We start from the raw sequence: 21277 nt of genomic DNA, 5'->3' as shown, positions 1-21277 counted from the left end.
GTGGTACTTTGATGTGGTCCCAGGAAGCTAATATAAGAACTGCTGGAACTATAGAATAAAATCCTCTATCATTAATGATGAACTTCACACCAATTAGCTTTTGATACCAGCTGGTGATAGCCCATTAGCCATGTTAATGTATTATGATGAAACATGGCACAATGCATTATATAATTGTATATTTTTTGTACTATAATTGTAATGTAGCTACCCAACTCTTTTTCCTGGGAGGAAAGACTCTATTGCTTGAGGCCACGAAGTTCGTGGTGGTTTGTTATTCACCAATGAATAACTGAAATGGGGCCAAATGACCTTCTCTAGCCCTGTTGGCACTTTTCTCCCCTTCTGCTCATCCTACACATTACTCAATCTGAGTGGCCTGGCGTCCATCAAAACAGCCTTTGGTCCTTTCCGCTTGCTCCTTGCCTGTCCTGGAATGCTTTGCTCTCTCTTCTCTGCAAAGATGTTTCCAAGCCCTAAGACAGACGTCACCTCTTCTCGGAAGCCCCCTTAACCTATAATCCCCTTTCCTCTCAGACAGGGTTAGTGTCTCTATTCTGTGCCCCCCTGGCAGTTTATGTGCTCCAGAATATTCCATGGCCTGCTGTAGCATCTATAGGGTTTTAAAAATTTGTTGACTAGTGTGTCCATCCCCATGGGAAGTGGAAAGGGCTCACTGTGGTGCATTTAAGAATAGCACGGTCTCTGGGTTGTATAGCTGGATTTGAAAGAAAATTCACTCTCAGGGTTATCTTGGGGTACTTTGCTAAACCTCAGTTTTCTCATCAGAAAAATGAGGGTAAAAATTGCCTCCTCCTAGGGCTGTTGAGAGGATCAAAGTGCATGTCAAACTCCGAGCCCAGAGCCTGGCCCAGCAGATGTTAGCAGATTCCAGATCGTCCCTCGCTCTGTCACATGAGAACGATAAGTCACCGGGCGGCTTCCCCAGCCTTTTCCTCCTCCCTGAGCATCCTGAGTTAGGTGTCCTGCCCTGTGGTCTTATAGCACCCCTTCTTCCTGCCGTCACTTTCTTATACACACTGCGAGCCATTTCCACGGACTGGGAGCTCCTGTGGATGGGCACTCATGATTTTTTATTACTAATTTCTCATTCCCAGCAAAAAAACACAGCACCTGATACCTAAATACTGGTTGAATAATAGTTCTAGAGTCTAGGATTTCATCTAGGGTTGCAGGGTAGTTAGGAAACAGGGGATGTTATCTTGGTTTTGATTCGGTATCACTTAGTATCTTCTGTTGACCACCATCCTTTGCCAAACTTATTGTATCTCTTGAGGTGACTGAACGTAAAACAGCTACCTCGGGTGGGGTGGGGAGGATTTTAAAGGTACCATCAGCAGAAAAAGAGCTGGGTGACTTCTAGTAAGTCTCATAACTCAATTCTTCATTTTTTGGGGGTATTGAAACATATGATATATAAGGATTCTTGGCTCAAACATTCTGAATTACAATGGTTTTAAATCTGGTAAAACCTCTCTAATCTTAAATTCCATGGACTTAATTTCTCCTACTCTCTTCCACCCATCAGAAGCTTTTAGGAAAAGAAATCTATAGCAGGGTTCCTACGTTGTCAAAGAGACATAGCATTAACCAATGGTGATGCATAAACTATTGGGTTATTTTACAGAACCTGGGAATGTCCAGCCTATGCAAATGAGTGGAAACACAGACAAAGCTTTGTGAATAAGCTACTTAGTCATGTTACTTATCACCTGGGAAAACTGTAAGCAGCTGAAAGGTCCAACCCTAAGGAAACGGTTTGGTGAATCTCTCATATATGAATTAGCTAATGTTGATCTTTATTAAGGACCTGCTCAGTGTCTGTCGTTTAGTCCCTTTAGGATCTGGTGGTTCAACGAGGATGACAGCCGTCAGTGACCAGCCAGCAATCAGTGATGAGTTCTTTATGAGGGAAAGCATGGACTCTTAAGGATATTGTTCCTGGATGTCAGGAGCAGAGGGGAAAACTTGCAGGACCAGGGAAAATTTCCAGAGGAAGGTGATAGCTAAGCTGATTCATGAGGAAACTCAGGCGCGAGTGTTCCACACTTAGAGAAGAGTGTGTGCCAAGGCCAGATGAGAAGGTGACCTGATGCATTTGGGAAACTGGAAGAGCTCTGACTGGCTGTAGTTCAGTGTAGCATTTTGGAGTCGGAAGAGATGGGCTACAGTGGCAAGTCGTGTTAAAAGGTTTGAGCTTCTCCTGTGAGAAATGGAGAGCCACTGAAGATTTTTTTTTTTCTTCCTGGGAGGAGGGAAAACTGTGTTTGCCAAAAGCCTTCTGGGACAAAAGAGAATAAAAATGATAAAACTATTAAAACCACTGTTGTGGCTCAGTGGTAATGAACCTGACTAGAATCCATGAGCACGTGGGTTTGATCCCTGGCCTCGCTCAGTGGGTGAAGGATCTGGTGTTGCCACAAGCTGTGGCATAGCTCACAAATGCAGTTCAGATCTGGTGTTGCTGTGGTTGTGGCATAGGCCAGCCGTTGCAGTTCCGATTTGACCCCTAGGAAAATTCCATATGTCACGGGTGTGGCTGTAAAAAGAAAGAAAGAAAGAAACAAACAAATATAAAGAAAAAGAAAAAAAGCCCCACAAAAGAGTTTGTGCAGTTCTGAATCTAATGCGATCTTATCTACGTAAAGACAAATTTAAAAAAATGCATGCGAAAAATCCTGTACAAAAATATGCCACAATGACAGCAGTGGCTGCTTCTGGGTGTAGGATAACAAGGGACTTTTCTTTCTGCATCTTTGCTATTTCTCATATGTCTAAACTTTCTACTGTCAGCACTTAAAGTTTGGATAATCTGGAATTCCCGACATGGCACAGCAGAAACGTATCTGACTAGGAACCATGAGATTGTGGGTTCGATCCCTGGCCTCGCTCAGTGGGTTAAGGATCCAGCATTGCGGTGAGCTGTGGTGTAGGTCACAGATGCAGCTTGGATCCCGCATTGCTGTGGCTGTGGTGTAGGCTGGCAGCAACATCTCCGATTCGACCCCTAGCCTGGGAACTTCTATATGATGTGGGTGAGGCTCTCAAAAGCAAATAAAAAACATTAACAAAAAAAGTTTGGATAATCCAAAAAATACAAAAATCTAACCGCCTTGAGGGTGATGAAAGAGAAATGCTGTCTTGATGTTTTATGGGACCACAGGGTGGCCTTGTTTGGGGGCCCTCCCTGAGCAGATTTCCCCATAGGGAAGGGGAGCCAGGGTACCCGCCCCCCAGGGCAGGGCAGGGCCAGGCACGTGCCTGCCCGCCCGTTGGATCTGGGCTGGGACTGCGCGTCATGGCTGCACACAAGCCCCGGCTTCCGTCTAAAGAAAACAAGGGAGATTTATACCTACCTAGGGGCTCTGATGAGAAATGGTCATGTGAGTGTGGGGAGTCGAGGGAGAGGCTGAAGTGAGAGGTCACACCGCGGGCAGAAACTCTGTCTCCACGAGCACATGGAATAAAGCATGAAAGAGGAGAGAGACAGACCCCCACGGAGAGACGGCCAGGGAGACAGAGACAGAATCAGGGGCCTGGCTGTGGAGGATGCAGAGAGAAGGCAAGGGTACAGAGAGGAACAGACGAAGGAGAGAAGCAAGGAGAGGCAGAGACACAAAGATTTGGGGGGACAAAAGAGAAAGACAGTGAGAGACAGAGAGAGAGAGACCAAGAGAGACAGAAGGACCAAAAGAGGCAGAGGGACAGGAGATGATGGGCAAAAACCAGGAATGGAAACAGAGAGATTCAGACACAGAGACAGATACTGCAGCCAAGGGTGCAGGATGGCAGCGTTAGGGAGCAAGACAGAGACACAGAAGTGATACAGAGACTCCCAGGGACCGAGACAGAGATGGTGGCGGGCATGGGAGGCAAAGGATGCAAGGGTGGTGAACAGGGCACGTTCCTGCAGGCACCTCAGGGGACTGTGTTCATCGTGTTCAAGTGGTGGTGCTTGCCCAGAACATTTTCTCAGACACGCGTGGCCTGTCCTGAAACTCATTTCTTTCCTAGTTACCTTCCCAAAGTGTCAGTACTACTAAAAGGAATTTTAAACAATCATATGAATTACAGCTTAAAATTTATGACTCTTGGGAGTTCCCACTGTGGCTAATGGGTTAAGAACCTGCCTAGTATCGTGAGGATGTGGGTTCGTTCCCTGGCCTCGCTCAGTGGGTTAAGGATCCTGCTTTGCTGTGGCTGTGGTGTAGGCTGGCAGCCGCAGCTGCAATTCAGCCTCTAGCCTGGGAACTTCCATATGCCCCAGGTGTGGCCCTAAATAAAAGAAAAAAATAGAAAGAAAAAAATGAAATTTATGACTTTCTCCTGTGTTCATTTTTGCTATCAATGTACTCAGTCGAGTAGCTAATATCGTGGTCCTTTGATTAGATTGTAATGCTTATTTTACTTACGTGGAATCAGCGGCCCAGGGGCCTAAGCACCTGGTTCTGGTGGCATATTTGGCAAACCTCTGAGACACGATCCAAACCCACGCTCTCCAGACTCTCAGTTCAGGCCCTGGTGGCTGTCCCAGGCTCCTTCAGTCCCTGATTTGGTCTTTAGTGCGTTGTGCCGGCTGTAGAGGGGTATGTGAAAACAGCTCAGTGCCTCAGCCATCATTAAGCTCCAACTGTGTGCAGAGGTACTGAGTGGGGGCGGGTGTGTGAAAGTGACAACCAAGACTTGATTTCCACCCTCAAGATGTTTGCACTCCAGTAGGGAAGACTGAGCTACAGAAACACACACGAGTCACTCAGCAGTCCCTTGGGCTCTGGGGAGACTGAATTTGAACCCCCAGAGCTTTGGTGGTGACAATCCAGAGTCCTCCATGGAATTTCCACAAACTCTCACTCTTTTCTCTTTCTGCTACTGTAACCCTGTGTACCATCCTGGCTTTCTGGGCCGACTGGGAAACAGACCATAGCCCCTTGGCCTTTGCATTTATCCAAACAGATCTGTGCCTCTGGGGAACCGTTGTGAATTTAGTGACACTGATGAAGACTTGGGAGTAAAGGTCGGAAGTTCTATCTCCTAGCACCCAGCTTCTCCCCGCCCGGCAGGCTTCTCCCCTTGGGCTTTGCTGTCTTCCAACATGCACCCCCCCCAGGTCTACACCCCACTATGCATGCTCCCCCACCCCTGCCTCCAGCACAAAGCTCAAGGTCCCTTCTTTGAGGCTCAGCCTCACCTGCCACCTAGGCTTCCTGAGATCTCCTGAATTTGGGGGGAATGCATTTTTGCGTATTCTGTTATACCCCGAACAATCGGAAGTACACCAATGAGCAGTTGTGAGGTCATCATGAGGCAGGAGGAAAAGAGGAGTGTGGGTGGGAGCTCTTAGGGCAGAATTGCTGGGAGCAAGGGCTCTAGAGACGGGTTTCTGGAAAGCTCCAAAGCTTTAAGGGAGGTGGAATTTGCTCTCAACCAGCCCAGCCACTTGTCTCCCTTGCATCTGATAGGCACTCACTGGAGGGTAAGAGCCTGGAGACCCTCCCTCCAGAGGCGGTTGTCTAGGGCTGGTGGGATGAGGCGACAAGCTTGCATTTGTCTTTCTGGAGAGTCTGGGTTCTCTAAGTTTGTTAGAAGACAGAACTTGGAGTTCCTGCTGTGACACAGTGAATTAATGACCCAGCTTGTCTCCATGGAGGCGCCAGTTTGATCCCCAGCCCAGAGCAGTGGATTAGGGATCTTGCATTGCTGCAGCTGTGGCATAGGTCACCATTCTGGCTCTGATTTGATTCCTGGCCCTGGGATTTCCATATACTGAGGGGGTGGCCAAAAAACAAAAATACAGAGAGAACCTGCTCTAACTTTCACTTTTAAGAAGTCAGCCTCAGATGGAAGTGCAAAGGTATTTGCGTGGCATCTGTTTCCAGCTGCCTTTGAGCATAGCTCATCTTTTTACACCACTGATGGTTTAATGTTTATCAAATGCAACAATGCATTCAGCCCTGCAGGAAACTACCTCCTTTCTGGGAGGGTTATGATCCCACCCGGGAACCCCTGAGGTCCTTGGGCACGTCTGCCTTCTGTGTGCAGCCCGAGGGAGCCTTGCATTCACATGTGTGCAAAATGTTCCAGAAATACCTCCAGGGCCTTTCTACTGGCTTCTGATAACACAGGTGTTATGTCTTCTGGCCTGGGCTGAGTTCACCAGTTAATATTCTGATTTTTCACTCATTCACTTTGATATATGCCTAAATAAGCACCCACCACAAGTGGTTTTTTAAAAGAAGACCCCAGAAAATAGAGGGAGAAGAGAGGAGGCCATGAGAAAAAGAGCACTGGGGGAGGGTCTGCAGCCCTGTGGTCCAGCCTTCCTGCCCCCTGGGCCACATGTGAGTAGTTGTGGGCAGCTGCCGGGGCTCCTGGATTTCAGAGAACCTCCATTTCCACATCTGTAAAACGTCAATACTAATCACCCCCCTTGCTGACCTTAGGCTTGTTATGAGGGTCAGAGCTGCTGATGGACCTGAAAGTGCTTTGAAAATGGTAATGCAGGAGGCAGATCATCATTATTGACTGAGCATTTGACTTTGTGCCAGGCATGGGGGAGCATGTGCAGAGATGACGTAGTTCAGGCTCCACAATCACTCTGTGAGGCGGATACTCTTAGTTCTACTTTATAGGCGAGGCAATGGAAATGTCGCAGGATTAAGTAAGTTACCCAGGAGCACACTTCTTGTGAAGAAAATGGAAGTCTTTGAATCCCTTAGCACAATCAGTTTTTAATCTTTCTCCTCTTCTTGTGGTCTTTCTTCTCCTTCTCCTGCCCTACCTCCTCTTGCAAATTGTATGGGAAAGTGTGAGAGTCATTACGGCTGTTGACCAAATCCTGCTCCACATGGTAGATCTGTGTTTCCCTGCCCTTTTTGAAATCACCTATGGCCATGTGACTGGCTTTGGCTAATGACATTTGGACAGAAGTGACGTGTGGCCCTTCTGGGCTGAAACGAAAAATCTGCACGTGATTTTCCTCTTTCCCTTCTCACTTCTGGACACGTGCATGTAGTTGAAGTGTCCCTCAGCCTGGACTGCTGAGTGATTAGGACAATGGAGCCCTTCCCCTCACCCTGTCCTGCCACCATTTACCTGCCCTGGAGGTAAACATTTGCATGTTTGTTGTGTTTAAAACCTCTGAGATGTGGAGGTTGGTTGTTACTGCAGCAGAGCCCAGCCCACCCTGACTGATATGGTGGCAAAAACATTAACAGGGAAAAGATCAGATTGTAACAGGAATAGCACTGACTGCAGCGGGAACTGCCACTTTGGTGGTAACCTTGGGCCTCTCAATTTACGATATGGGAATACACGGGAGGAAGAGGCGCTTATCTCAGTCTTGTTCAGAAGACAGAGCTCAGGGAAGTCACGGTATTTCCAGCAGGATCTAGAAAATACTGGTGTATGTTACATAAAAAGTAACTGTCTCTTATGCTTTGTTAAATCTCAGACCATGTGAAATGAGACAAAGATGAGAAGCAAGCATACTAAGAGTGTACAGAGAGAGGTCCAGGTCACAAATGCTGGGGACAGAAGAGAACAAGGCATTTAGTATTTTGGTGAACTAGGGGCTGAAGCTGTTGATTATCTGGATGCAAGCATGTCTGTGTGTGTGAGTGAGGAGTGGTTGGTGAGGCAATGGGAAGGATTGGGGCTCCTTGGTGTCAGCGAGAAGACGTGGATGCTACAGATTAAGGGAAGGGAAATCAGAGCAAGGGAGGAAAGGAACAGGTGCATGTTTTGGGCAATACATCTGGAAGCCTCTTGTAGGTGTTACTTGTTTGAATACCTGTTAGACATCCAAGTGGAGATATCAAGAGGCAGCTGGAGTGTGGGTAGAGGCAAGGGCTGGAAGTATGAACTGAGGGTCAACAGCTCACAGACAGGTGGCACTTAAAGTCATAGAAAGAGTTTCCACTTCTGGTTAAAATGGAGTAACAGAAACCATACTTAACCTTGCACTTGAGAGAACAAAAAACAGGACAGAATATCAGAAACACGTTTTCAGACACAAAACATTCGGCAGCACAGGGCTGTGGTCCCTGAGAGCAGGCAAGCTCGTGACGTGGGCTGTGGTTTCCCAGCTTGCTGCCTGGAGCTTCCAGGATGCAGTGCAGGGATGCGGGACCCAGGCAGAGTCTGGAGGTCTCCCTGAGGCGAGATGACAGAGCTGGGAGTCCTGGAAGGCCAAGGGGACATAGTCTGTGTTGCAGAGGGGAGAACCACACAGAGGGTGCTGCAGGCATGTAGAGGACCCCCGCTGGCCTTGGGATGGCCCCTGCTGCCGGCTGACCCAGGCGGTGGTCTATATTGGCCATAGCCCTGGGCAGCGCTCACAGCTTTCTCAGGCTCCTCTCATGTGTGGGAGATTCTCTCTTGGCTCCAGGTTTCCTGCAGTGAGCCTGACACTGGCCTCTATCACACGACACCGGCCTCTTTCCATCTCAGTTGTGAAGTCCGCCTGCCCCTGCTGGCTGATGGCCCAGAGCCTGCGGGCCTTGCTTCCCTTCCCACTTACTGCTCTGTGTTTCTCTTCCATGTGTGGCCTGCAGGGCTTTAGACCTTGTTTTGGAATAGGGTTATGTTTTTTCAAAGTCTTTTATATCTCATTGCTATTTTTATTGGTTGTTTTTTAGCTTGACTGGAAAGTGATGGAATGAGCCTAAAATTTTTCTTTCTTGGTACCAGCATCTGATCTGATTTCTGGACATGTGACCTCCTGACTTTCATGAAACCCCTTCTCCTGGTCCCCCTCCATCTCAGTCTCTTTGTGGGGAGCTCCGGGGATCCACCCTTGGCAATAGCCTCTCATCCAACTCCATTGCACAGACTCCAGCCCAGGTCACCCCACCTGCACACCCATTAGGCCCTCCCAACTCAACAGGTTCAAGTTCAAACCCTATAACTTTCACTCAAACCTACTCCTCTACTGTATTACCTGGTGGTGTGGTAAATGGCACCCCATAAAACCAGATATTTAAGCCAGAAACCTGAGTGCTATCATAGATTTCTGTTTTTTTTTTTTTTAACTGGCACATCTAATAAATTGCTGTTTTGTAATTCTTAACCTGTAACCCACATATATCTTGACCTGCTAGCTCTTGCCTTGAAGTTAACCTTGGCTTGGATTCATAGGGGAAAAAATAAGCAGGTTGGCAAACAAACATGAAAATTTTAAATAATCCTGACCTTCACTAAATTCCATACAAAACTAAAGACAGGTCCTATTCATATTACACAGCAAACTTTGAAATTTGCTTTCTGCATTTTTGTCTCTTTCTCTCTCTCTTTTTCAATCTTTATATCTCTCTATTTATCTATCATCTCTCCATCCATCCATATCAATCTCTCCATCCATCCATCCATTTCAATCAATCAATCTAGCCAACTAGCTATCTCTTCATCCATCCATTTCAATCAATCAGTCTAGCCAACTAGTTGTCTTTTCATCCATCCATCCATTCATCTCTATCTATTGATCTCTCCATCCATTCATCCATCTACATCTGTCTATCTCTTTCTCTCTTTACCTACCTATCAACTATCCCTGAGCAAATCCTTTCTTTTTTTTCCCCCAAAAACTCTAAAACTCTTCAACACTTGCTACTATTTCCAAACACAAGGACTTTTTACTCCCCCCTCCCCTTTTGTTTCATGATCTACTCTGGATTCTTTATGATACAAATCAGTCTCATAATTGCCTGTGCCCCTCACATTTTCCCCTAATTTATACCTCTTTCAGCACCACAAAACATTGAGTAGATTCACAGACAAATCCTTGGAAATAAGAGAGGGTTTTGAAGAGAGAGAATATATTTATTTAAAATTTAATGTTTTTCTTCTCTCATTGCCAAAAAGCAGTTAAATTTTTTCACACCCATTTTCTTCTCTCCATCCCTGCTATAACAAGTATATCCCAGTGTCAAAAACTGTGAAAAGCCTGTTGATTTCCCCCTAAGTGTGAGTGAGCAGTTAAGCCCACCATGGTTTCATTGGTGCTAGTAGAAGACACAAATCTCATGGGTCAAAGACAAGGGCCATCTTAGTGTAGTAGGCAAGGGACAACTTATGCTCACAAGAGTAGCAGAAGCCAGAATCTTAGTACCACTGTGCCACTTCCCTAATCCCCAATTCCCCTAGGATATTCAGTGATAGCCAGAGGACACATGCCCACACAGTGAGTACATGGCAGGAGAGGGAGGAACCCCAAGCTTAGGGAACCCACATTCTTTATACTGGGCAGTAAGCATGCCTGCTCTTTCCTCTGGGAGGAGTGGGGAGACACTATCTGTATCATCATCTTGCAGCAAGCAGACCTTCCCTTTTTCTGGAGTGACCCTCTTCCAAGACAGTTAGACATGCAAAGGTCCTTGAAGAGAAAGTCCAGAACAGAGGGCATTCAGTGCCTCACTCCCAAGACATGCAGAAACATAAGAGATTTGTGGAAAATTTTCTCCTCTCACCTCCTCTGGACAATCATCATTTGCTTTTGGAATATTACAATATTTGGCCAGGCTGTACCTGGTTTTGTTCTTTTCCAACCCATTTTTCCTCTGTTGTAAGAGTAATCTCTCAACATGCAACTAGGGTCATGCAACTACCATTGGTCAGTCGGTACTTAGTTCCTATAGGATAATTTCTTTGAGTGACACATGAAATATATATATATTTTGGCTGTGCCCATGGCATGCAGATGTTTCCAGGTCAGAGATCAAACCCATGACACAGTAGTGACCTGGAGCTACAGCAGTGACAATGTCATATCTTTAACCCACTGAACCACCAAGGGACTCCCATAAAACAATTCTTGTTTAGGCGTCTGCCTGGCTTTTCAGTCTTTTCTTCCATTCTATGCTGAAAATTTGACATTTAAAAAATAAATATAACATTGCATTTAATATTTTAAGAATAACTTTTGGAGCTACCTCTACATGGAAAACAATTTGCAGGTTCATGGGCTTGAGATGACCTTTATAAACAACTTTATTAACTTATTAACTCTTCTTGATGAAATGCATCTCAAATTCGGCTTGTACTGCTTGTGTGTGAATATGTGTATGTTAATGACAGACAAAGGAAAGTTAGAAAGAGAATTCTTCTGTAAGCCCAACAAATGGAAGTACTTGTTCTATTTATTTATTATTTTTTTCTGCAAGGATCTAGGTCTTGCAAAGATCAACTGCAGTTGAACTTGTCTCCCGTCTAGTTCTCACAATGACCTCTGGCTCTGATTTGCAAGTGGGGTTTGAAATCCCCTCGCTTAAGTTCACACAACTGTCCCTTCAGGGGCTTTGTGCTTTCTTGCAGTCTGGGCTTTTTTAGACAAATGCCAGGTTTTTTTTGTCATTAGCCTTGTGAGAATTTCTAGGAATAAATAAACAGTTTGGAGAAGGAAACCCACTCTGGGAGTAGAGAATATGAGTCAGTGCCATGTTGGGAGGAGGCAGGGAGACAGTGAAACTTCGGCTTATGCCCTGGGGGTCTTTTCTATGGAGACTTGAAGCTGGGAGTGGCCTTGGAGCACTGCTTTCTGGCATCTACCCCGGAATAGACGTCCATGCCAGGAAAGGGATGATAAAGCAAAGGTCGTGAGGAATGTTTATGACATCTTGAAATATATAGATGATTTTTATAATGACCTGAAATTTATTGAATTTATGTGGGATAGTGGCATTTTGTAACTGGCACCTCAAGAAAAACCCAGGCCCCCTGGAATCTGGGCCTGACCTAGGCTGCTTCTTTATTTCCTCTCACAACCTATCAAAGATTTATTACGCCTGCTGTTGGCTGACTGAATGACCTTGCATGAGTCACTGCACATGCCTCAGCTTTCTACCCATAAAATGGGAATAAAACAATGGGATTATTGTGAATATCAAAATAAAATACACAGTGTTATATAGAAGCATACTTTAAGCTATGAAATGCTATAAAAAACTAGAAACTTGTGTTTTTTGGCTCTCGAAGGCGTACTATTCTCTCTTTTGCGGCTTTCCTTTGACCTCAGGCTCTAGCAGATTTATATACACAGAGCAAAAGTCATGAACATTTATAGGAATGATTTATTTTTCATCATCTGGGGTTGCAAATGGAAATATTTAAAAATACAATAAGAATAAAAGTTTTGTTATTTTTCAAAATTAAACTAAACAAGCAATTAAAAAAAAAAAAAGCAAAGAAAACTATGGGTAGTATTAATTCTAGTCCTTGCCCTGGAGTGCTGTGAGTTTGGGCCAGTCATCACCCAGACTCGCCTCTTTATCAGGCCTTTGCTAGGCCATAAAGTCCTTAAAGAGAGAGTGGACTGGTCATTCCCCAAGTTTAGCATACTGTGTGAGCGTGTAGGTGGGCAGGACATGTTTGTTAAAAAATAAAACGGTCCGTGAGCCTTGTTTTCTTCATGTTTATGGAATGAGAGTGGGACCACACCAGAGTTCTAAGTCAGGCTGGTGGCTCGTTGGTGGGTTTTGAAAGAAATTTTGTGGGCCACAAGTAGCATCTTAAAATGCAGCCGAAGGGGTAGTTCCCATCGTGGCTCAGTGGTAACGAACCCAACTCGTATCCATGAAGATGTGGATTCGATCCATGGCCTTGCTCAGTGGGTTAAGGATCCGGTGTTGCTGTGAGCTGTGGTGTAGGCAGCAGACATGGCTTGGATCCTGCGTTGCTGTGACTGTGGTATAGGCTGGCAACTGTAGCTCTGATTCGACCCCCAGCCTGGGAACTTCCATATGCCATAGGTACGGCCCTAAAAAGAAAACAAAAAAAGAGAAAAAAAGGCAACGGAAGGGAAAAACGTAGAGTAGAGAGCTCGCAGTTAGGCAGACATGGCTTTGTGGGCTTTGTGAAAACTTTGTTTAAGTTGTGTGTTTGTGGGGGGGGGAGTGTATGTGCTGTCTAGATGACAAATACATATATTTCTTCTTGTTCTGTTGCTGAAAGTGTGTGAAAAACACTGGACAAGTCAGTCTTCCACCTCTAATGTCACAGGGCTGCGAGTACCACCACCATCACCCCTTACATTTGATTAATTCTTCCATCTTCCCAAGAACGTTTGTGCCCCCTCTCATTTATTTGGTCCTCAGCAGAACGTGAGGTGAGGGAGGGCCAGGTTGTTATTCTTCGCATTCCTCCTGGAGAGGAGGAGCGACTTGTATCCTCACCTCTTCCTTCTAGAAGGGACCATCTTTGTCTGGTGACTCCTTTAAGTGAGGCCTAGAAAGAATGTCTGGAGCAGAGATGTTCTCAAGAAGCAAGGAGCATGTCCTCATCTTCTATGGTGGGGAGGTGTTGAAGGGGGGCCTGTGTATAGGGAGAGGCTGGTGGGGTTCAGGGGGAGGGGAAATGGTGAGAGAGAGGATGCTGGATGGAACCTTAGAACATAGGGGCCTCTTCGAGGAAGGCTTTGGTGCACTGCATGAGCTGACCTTCTTCCCAGGGCTCCACCCATCTTCAGATACCATTACTAGAAAGTTGCGAACTTCTTGTGGCGACTGGATTTCTTGTGGCATCAGGCACAGAGCTGATCGCTGCATGGAGTTGTGGCCAAAGTCTAAGTGGAAACAGGCCGTGCAGATGAAGAGAGAGCAAATATCCGGGTTATAGACAGACGAAGAGACTGAGGGTCAGAGAGGCCAAGCGACTGACTGTAGGGTCTCAGTCCATTTGGCACAGGATGAGATGAAGGTCAAGACCAGCTTCCTCTCCTCCTTTGAAAAAAAATTTAAACAGCTCTGTGTTCTGGCCATGCCCTGGTGTTATCTTGAGGTTAAATGTGGTGTTGGCTGTGGAGGGGTAGTCCACAGGAGTGAGCAGAAAATGGTCACCAAGAAAGCCACAGGCTCCCCCAGATAGAGAAGAACACGCCTTTTGTTTTGTCTTGGTTTTGGAATACAGGAAATAACACAACATGGTGACGTACTCACAAGGGGCAGACTTTCCTGCTAGATAATCAGGTGACCACTACACTGCATTGATGAAGAAACAGAAGTCGCCAGCAGTTAGGGACATCTGCAGCAGGCATCTTTGCAGGGTGTCTAGAGGAAGGCAACAGGTGTCCCCATGTTTCCACATGACCGAGAGCTGTACTATCTACGGCTATCAGGAAGACAACAGTGAGAACCAGAAACATTCAGCCAAAAAAAGATGCAATTACAGACAAAGAGACAGACTTGTTACCAACTAGACAGTTTGGTCCCAGAGTGAGGAAGTGTCTGTTCCGATGCAGGTTGGGTGAAACCCTTGATCACGGGATGACGGGAGGACCGGAGACCAATGAGGTTTCAGGGAGGCACTGAACAGGATCCAATCAGAGGGCAGGACTGCTGTCGACCCTCCTCCATCCCGCCGTGATTCTTACTTTGGGAAGGGGTAGGGGGCGTGTACACAGAAAAGGCTTTGTTCCATAACTTCTGCTCTTCTGGCAGAGGTTAGCAAACCTTCCCTTGTGACATCCTCTCGTCCATCCCATTCTCCCCTGATCTCAGCTAACGGAAAATTACCACCTGCCAAGGCGCTTTACCGATGGGCCTGCGTTTGGTTTGTCTAGGAATGTTGGAGGACAGCGTCCAGCGCGTGCGCGTCGGTTGATATCAGGTCGGGAGAGATCCGCAGATAGGTCTTTTCCTCAAAGTGCGAATTCAGTTATTCTGAGTGTATTCTCTCAGGTATCAACATCTCAATCAAATATTGGAATTGCGTTTCTCGCCTCCAGGCTGGGCAAACCAGGTGAGCACCTTCTGTCTCCTGACGGAACCCCACCTGAGCGAGGCTGACTCCTGCCGAGGTGCTGTACACATTACAAAAACGCCTTTGTAAACCACAAAACGCTCTCGGAAGGTAAGTGGAAGTGATTTCTGCCCTGCCCTGACAGCCTCCCACACTCAATAAGTCACCGCGGACACAGTGGTCTCTTTATGAAACTCCTCCTCCCCCCATTTGTGAGCAAGTAACTCGATAGGGCTTTTTCGTGCCTTCTTTGTCTGTAGGTAAATAGCTTAGGGAGAATTTACAAAACCTCCTCTCTCCCCAAGAACACTTACCAACCAATGGGAACTGGCGTGGAGTTTTCGCGTCTTTTACTTCGGAACCTCACAGTAACTCTGTGGAAGGAGGATAATGCACATTTCATAGGGAAGAAATGAGGCTCAAGCTCAAGGGCTTTACATGGAGGTCACCTGGCTCCCCGAATGCCCTCTCACCCTGAGACTCTTAGGGCGGTCAGGGAGGAGATCTGCTTCCTCCTGCCTCAGTTCTAGAACTTACCATGTGGAGCAATGCTCAGAAAGGTCCGTTGAATGAATGAGTGAGTGAGTGAAGGAATGATTGCATGGAGATCAGCTGCAGTGTTCAGATGCCCCTGGGACCTGGCATAGTGTCTGGAGTGGAGTCATGTTCAGTGGATGTTTGTGGCAAGGACGAGTGAGCAAATGAATGAGCAGGTGCCTCTGGGAGGGTCAGAAGTGGGGGCTGGAGGTTATATGCTCAAAGACCTGGGCTCACCTCCAGGTTCTGGACAAGGGCATTTCTTTGGGTCCCTGTGGATGATTCCTGACGGTTCATGGGCTTAGGTGCTGCTCTGGTCTCGGGACACACAGCGGGGCTGCAGGAACACACACCCATCAGAAGCATCCTTCCTCTACAGAAAGCAGAGCTGGCATGTGAACTGAGTGTCCCAGGAGGACCTCATCCCTACCCCATGGCCTTGGGTCCATATATGGGCATCTCCTACCCATAGGCGGGCAGTAAAAAATCTGATCTGCCCGCCTCTCTGAGAAGCAGTGTCTCAGCGCTCCAGAGCCTTCGTCCTGGGTCTTATTTACTGTCTGCTGTTTCAGAGCATTCACAAACCCCAGGGAGGCCTCGTAGCTCTGCTCTGGGCCTTCAGAGGACTGTGGATACTTGAACTCCTGTCTCAGTGAATCAGCCACTCTGGGCACTGGACACGAGATCCTGCCTGACTCTGCACAGCTGGGAGGTTCTCCTCGCCTGAGGCCTGGCCACTTCCAGGCTGGAGGAGGGAAGGACATGCACTCCTTTCTTGTCCTGTCTGTTCTTCCCACCTCTGCATCAAGAAACTTTGGTTCAGACAAAACAGCCACCGCAATCGGATCACCCTCACTGCCCAGGGCTAGGCTTGACGCTCTCACTTTCTGGCCAGTTGGTGACTCAGTTTCCTGAGCTGTAAAATGAGGACCCCAAGTCCTGTCTTGCCAACTGGGCTAGAAGTCGCTTTTGTCTTGAATGAGTCCTGCTTCCAGGATGTGTCCTAAAAGTGGCTTGTTTGTTGACATAATCTTTTCTTGTCATTTTTCATTTTCTCCTTAAAGCAAGAAAAGAAGACCAAATAAATAGAAAGCAAAATAACTGATGCTAACCAAAGGTCTGTGTGTATAATAATCACCTTTTGCCTAAATCCAAACCCCAGTCAGCTCCTCTGCTTAGTCCTGGTGCCTTTTTGGGGGCAGGTAGCAGTTACCATGGCTCCCACCTGCCTTGTGCTGTGGTCTAAGCCCCTTAGTGCATGAGCGCTTATTTCATCCTCTGGGCATCACTGTGGGCAGCACGATGAGCTTGCCATGAAGCCACAAAAACTGAAGCTCCACCAAGTCAGTCAGTTGCCAACTTCAAGCTTTTATTATGTGCAGGAATGGGGATACACCCACAGCTGTCTCACTTCAAAGGTGCAGCTTTTTATCTCTGCCTCATCCTTCTTTTTAAAAAGATATGGTCGATGGGAAACTCCAGGACGGCCACCATTACAAAGGTCATAGTCTTTTTGCCTAAGAGATCTCGGATGCAGAACTCCCATACAAGGCTGTGAAACAGAATTAAGTTATAGAATTTATCGTCTTGACCCAAAGTGAAGATTTCAGTCTATCTTCAAAGCAGAAGATGCTAAGAGTGTGTGCCTATGTGTGAACTCATGAATTAGTGGACTTAATATTTCCTAAGCATCTATTATGCATCTGTGTTAGCATCTCACTTAATCCTCTCAAATAATCTTCCCAGATAGATATTCCTCTTTAATAAAGCTTTGATTTATTCCTACTTTTTTTTTCTTTTTCTTTTTAGGGCTGCACTAGCGGCCTATGGAAGTTCCCAGGCTAGGGGGCAAATCAGAGCTGTAGCTGCCGGTCTACACCACAACCGTGGCAAAGCTGGATCTAAGTCAGGTCTGCAACCTGCACCACAGCTCACGGCAATGCTGGCTCCTTAACCCATTGAGGGAGGCCAGGAATTGAACCTGCATCCTCATGGTTCCTAGTTGGGTTCATTAACCACTGAACTCTGATTTATTCCTACTTTTATAATGAAAATGTTCAAAGAGATAGAAAGCTAGGAATAACATAATACACATCCATATTTCCATCACTGAGATTAGCAGTCTTTGTCAATTTTCCACTTCTACTTTCTTTTTTCTCTGCTTAGCTATCTTGAGGATAGACATCATGGTGTTTCACTCCTAAGTAGTCCAATATGCACTTTTACGATGCAAGGAATGTTCCAGTATAATCATGATAACTTTGTGACCCATGGGAGAAAGTTCCCCACATTAAGACAAAAATCATGTTCAGAATTTATCAAGCTCCAGACAAGGAGACTATCCTTGGGGTCCTGGAAGATAACCCACCTTTTTCTCATCATGCTACGTGCTGAGTTAAAGAGCTTAAATTTTGGAGAGTGAATCCCCAAATGCTGAGCTAAGGGGCTGGACATGATGTTTGGAGAGACTAGGAGCTGACTGCAGCCTCCAGGTAGCACCTGTACTGGGAGCTTCCCATTTTCCATTTTCCATTGTCTTTTATATACCGCACTCAAAGCGAAGAGCTTATGCAAGCCCTTGTATCCAGTGAAGTTGGTGGTGGGAGGGGCATAGCTGGACACAGTCTATGTCAGGCTTGAAATTCTTCTTAATAATCCTGTTCATCTTTTTATTTTTTGCTTTTTAGGACCGCATTTGTGGCATATGGAGGTTCCCAGGCTAGGGGTCCAATCAGAGATATGGCTGCCTGCCTACACCACAGCCACAGCAACGGGGGAACCTAGCCGTGTCTGTGATCTATACTATAGCTCACGGCAACGCCGGATCTTTAACCTACTGAGCGAGGCCACAGATCGAACCCGCAACCTCATGGTTCCTGTGCCACATTGGGAACTCCCTGTTCATCTTCTTAAATATATGAATTCTTGGAGTTCCTGTCGTGGCTCAGTGGTTAGCGAATCCGACTAAGAACCATGAGGTTGAGGGGTTTGATCCCTGGCCTTATTCAGTGGGTTAAGGATCCAGTGGTGCCGTGAGCTCTGGTGTGGGTCACAGACACGGCTTGGATCCCGAGTTGCTGTGGCTTTGGTGTAGGCCGGCAACTGCAGTTCCAATTAGACCCCTAGCCCAGGAAGCTCCATATGCCGCAGGAACGGCCCTAGAAAAGGCAAAAAGACAAAAAAAAAAAAAAAAAAAAAAAAGACAAAAAAAAAGAATTCTTCTTTGTAATCTTGAAGTGTGTGTCTTAATATATAGTCATGAATGTATTTGTTCATTCGTAGAACAACTCCCTTTTGGGAACGAGCTGTGCTAATGAATAGGCTAATGAGTAGGTCAGTCCTGGGAGGTGGGTATTTTTATCCTCACATCCCCACTCCACTTGCCTCAGGCAATTAGCTCTCCACAGGAGGTGCCTGTTGATCCCAAGGCTTCCCATGTTCCCTCTTCTCTTTGGTGCACACTTTGTACCCGGGTTTGAGAGAGGAACAGTGAGTCTGCAGGTCCTGGAAGCAGGAGGGTGTTGCCCAATGCATCATCTGGTGAGGCACAGAGCTTGAGAGGTAGATGCTGGTGGTTCACAGAGAAATGGATTCATTGCATACCTACTGTGTGCTGGACTTTAGTGGGCCTACAAAGGTGAATAAAATAGGTTCCTGGGCTATGGAGCAGGCAGATGTGTATCAAACTAATCACATCTTTATGTTATGGGATCTTCAGCGTTCACGACCCTGAGTTCTCCATTCTGTGAGAATCTGGTATTATTCTCTCATCCATTTAAGATAAATTTATTGAGAACTTCCATTTTAGGTGCTGGAGATGCCCTTATAAGATAGACTGAGTCCTTATTCTCATAAAGTTTACCTTCTAACACGGGGCCATAATCCTTTCACAAAACACATGCTTGACCAGTGGCTTACAGTTTCAAAATACTTTTCTGTACATATCTAATTTTGATACAACACTGTGGAATAGGCAAAATAAGTTTTTTTTTTTTTGCTTTTTAGGGCTGCACCTGTGGCATATGGAAATTCCCAGGCTAGGGGTCCAATCAGACCTACAGCTGCTGGCCTACACCACAGCCACAACAACACGGGATCCAAGCCACATCTGTGACCTGTACCACAACTCATGGAAATGCTGTACCCTAAACCCACTTAGTGAGGGTAGAGATTGAACCCGAGTCCTCAGGATACTAGTTAGATTTGTTTCTGCTGTGCCACGATGGAACTTCCTAAAGAGTCTTATTCCAATTTTACAGGACAGGAAATTGAAGTTCAGAGAAATTAAGAGGCTCATGAATCAAGCAACAGACCTGAAATTTTAAGGCAGCGTGCTTTTGTCTCCACCACATGAACTCGAGTTGCCGAGGTACCAGGGCTGTTTATAGCATGACGCTCAGCCCTGGGGGTAGAAAGAAGTTCCTGTTTACATAGTTCTAGTCCTGACTCCTGTCCTGAGCTCCAGTTGCTTCATAACACCATTTATTCCTCTCTCCGTCCCTTCATCCATTCCTCCCCATTTTTCCTCTTCTCAGTGAGCCGTACCACTATTCACCCACTTGGCCAAACCAACCTTATAGGGTTACTCTTGGTTCTCTCTGTACCATACTTACCCCCTACACCTTGTCAATCCAACTTCCAAAATATATTCAGAACCTGTTCCATTCTCTCCATGTCCACCATGAACTTCACAGCCTGATACCCCCTTCCCCTTTCTGGACCTCCACAATATCATCAAAGAGATGTTCTGTCTTGTCCTTGACCTACAAGGGGTGGATCGCGTGGACTTTGAAAAATATCATCACAGTTCCTTGTTTACTATCCTTCAGTGAGCTCACTTCCTTTTGGAACAAAACTCTGCCTCTTCCCCCTGGTCTGTAAGGCACTGTGTGATCTTTCTTCCTTTCTCACACTTATCTATAAACAACCCATCCTCACCCCAACATGCCAACCACCCTGGTGCTCTGTTGCATGAGATCGCCAAGCTGATTTCCATTTTGGGACCTTTGCTTTTTCTTTTAATTCTCACGTGGGCAGGCCCTTCTCATCAGTTGATTCTCAGATTAAATGTCACTTCCTCAGGAAGGCCTTCTTTGACCAACCTCCCTGCATTCTTTCCCAGTGCTGTATTTCAATCTTCTATGTTATATCAATCTCTAACTGATACAAACTTCTTGTTTACTCGCTTGCCTACCTATTGCCTCTATCCTTTAATAGAAGGTAAGCCCTAGTAGAACAAGCCTCTTATCTTTATTTTTTTATCCTCAATGCCCAGAACAATGGCTGACCACATAGAAAATGCTTAACAAGTATTTTTTGATTGAAGCTGTGGACAGAGAATGCTGCCTGCCTTGTCAGTAAACAAAGGATGTTGCAGCCATCAGGCCGTCAACCACTGCAACCACCTTCCTGGTGCACCCTGAGGGGATTCAGGATGGGGAAGAATAGGCCCTACATAGTTAAGGTGAATATCAAGGGAATCATTTCAATGAGTCCAGACTCTTGCATCTTCCCAAACACAGAAAAGCGCTAGATTTATTAACCTGAGAAGTTTGGTTTTCTTTAGTTAAAAGTGATCTTTTAATGTCTCATTACCTGGTTTTTGTTGCAAAAACTCCTATATATCCTGGATCCTTCCTTTTCTCTTCAGAACAGTTCCTCAGAGCCACCTGAGACGTTGGCTGTCTTCTGGGGCTTAAGTATTCAGCAATTCTGTCAAAACTGCCCTCCAAAACATCATAATTCTCAACTTTTAGGCTGTGCATCTTTTTTTTTTTTCCTACAAAATAACAGGGGAAGTCAGGGCTAATTTTCTTCCACTACGAATACATTTTGCTTATTGCTCAAAGCAATTGGTTGTAGACTCTGACCAGGTAAGAGCTCACAGGTGCAAATCTCTGGGCCAGGTCAAGGAGAATGGCTGGGAAGTCTAAGTGTTAGTTCAAGTAAGGAAAGCTATGAACCCAGTGATGGCTCTCTTGGCAAACCATGT

General features: G+C 46.1%; 1 protein-coding gene across 2 annotated transcripts in view; it reads left to right on the top strand.

The window, feature by feature from the left end:
* RAB28 (RAB28, member RAS oncogene family) overlaps positions 1–21277 on the top strand; it is a 254459-nt gene that overhangs the window by 159391 nt on the left and 73791 nt on the right. For both annotated transcript variants that reach the window (XR_002346347.1, XR_002346346.1), the window contains exon 7: positions 14735–14859. The gene's annotated coding sequence lies outside the window, so the exon portion shown is untranslated. The remainder of the gene's footprint in view (positions 1–14734; positions 14860–21277) is intronic.

This window comes from Sus scrofa, chromosome 8, assembly GCF_000003025.6.
Source record: "Sus scrofa isolate TJ Tabasco breed Duroc chromosome 8, Sscrofa11.1, whole genome shotgun sequence".
Taxonomy (NCBI): Eukaryota; Metazoa; Chordata; class Mammalia; order Artiodactyla; family Suidae; genus Sus; species Sus scrofa.
Note: the sequence above shows the minus strand (reverse complement) of the source record. Positions and strands in the feature narration are given on the sequence as shown.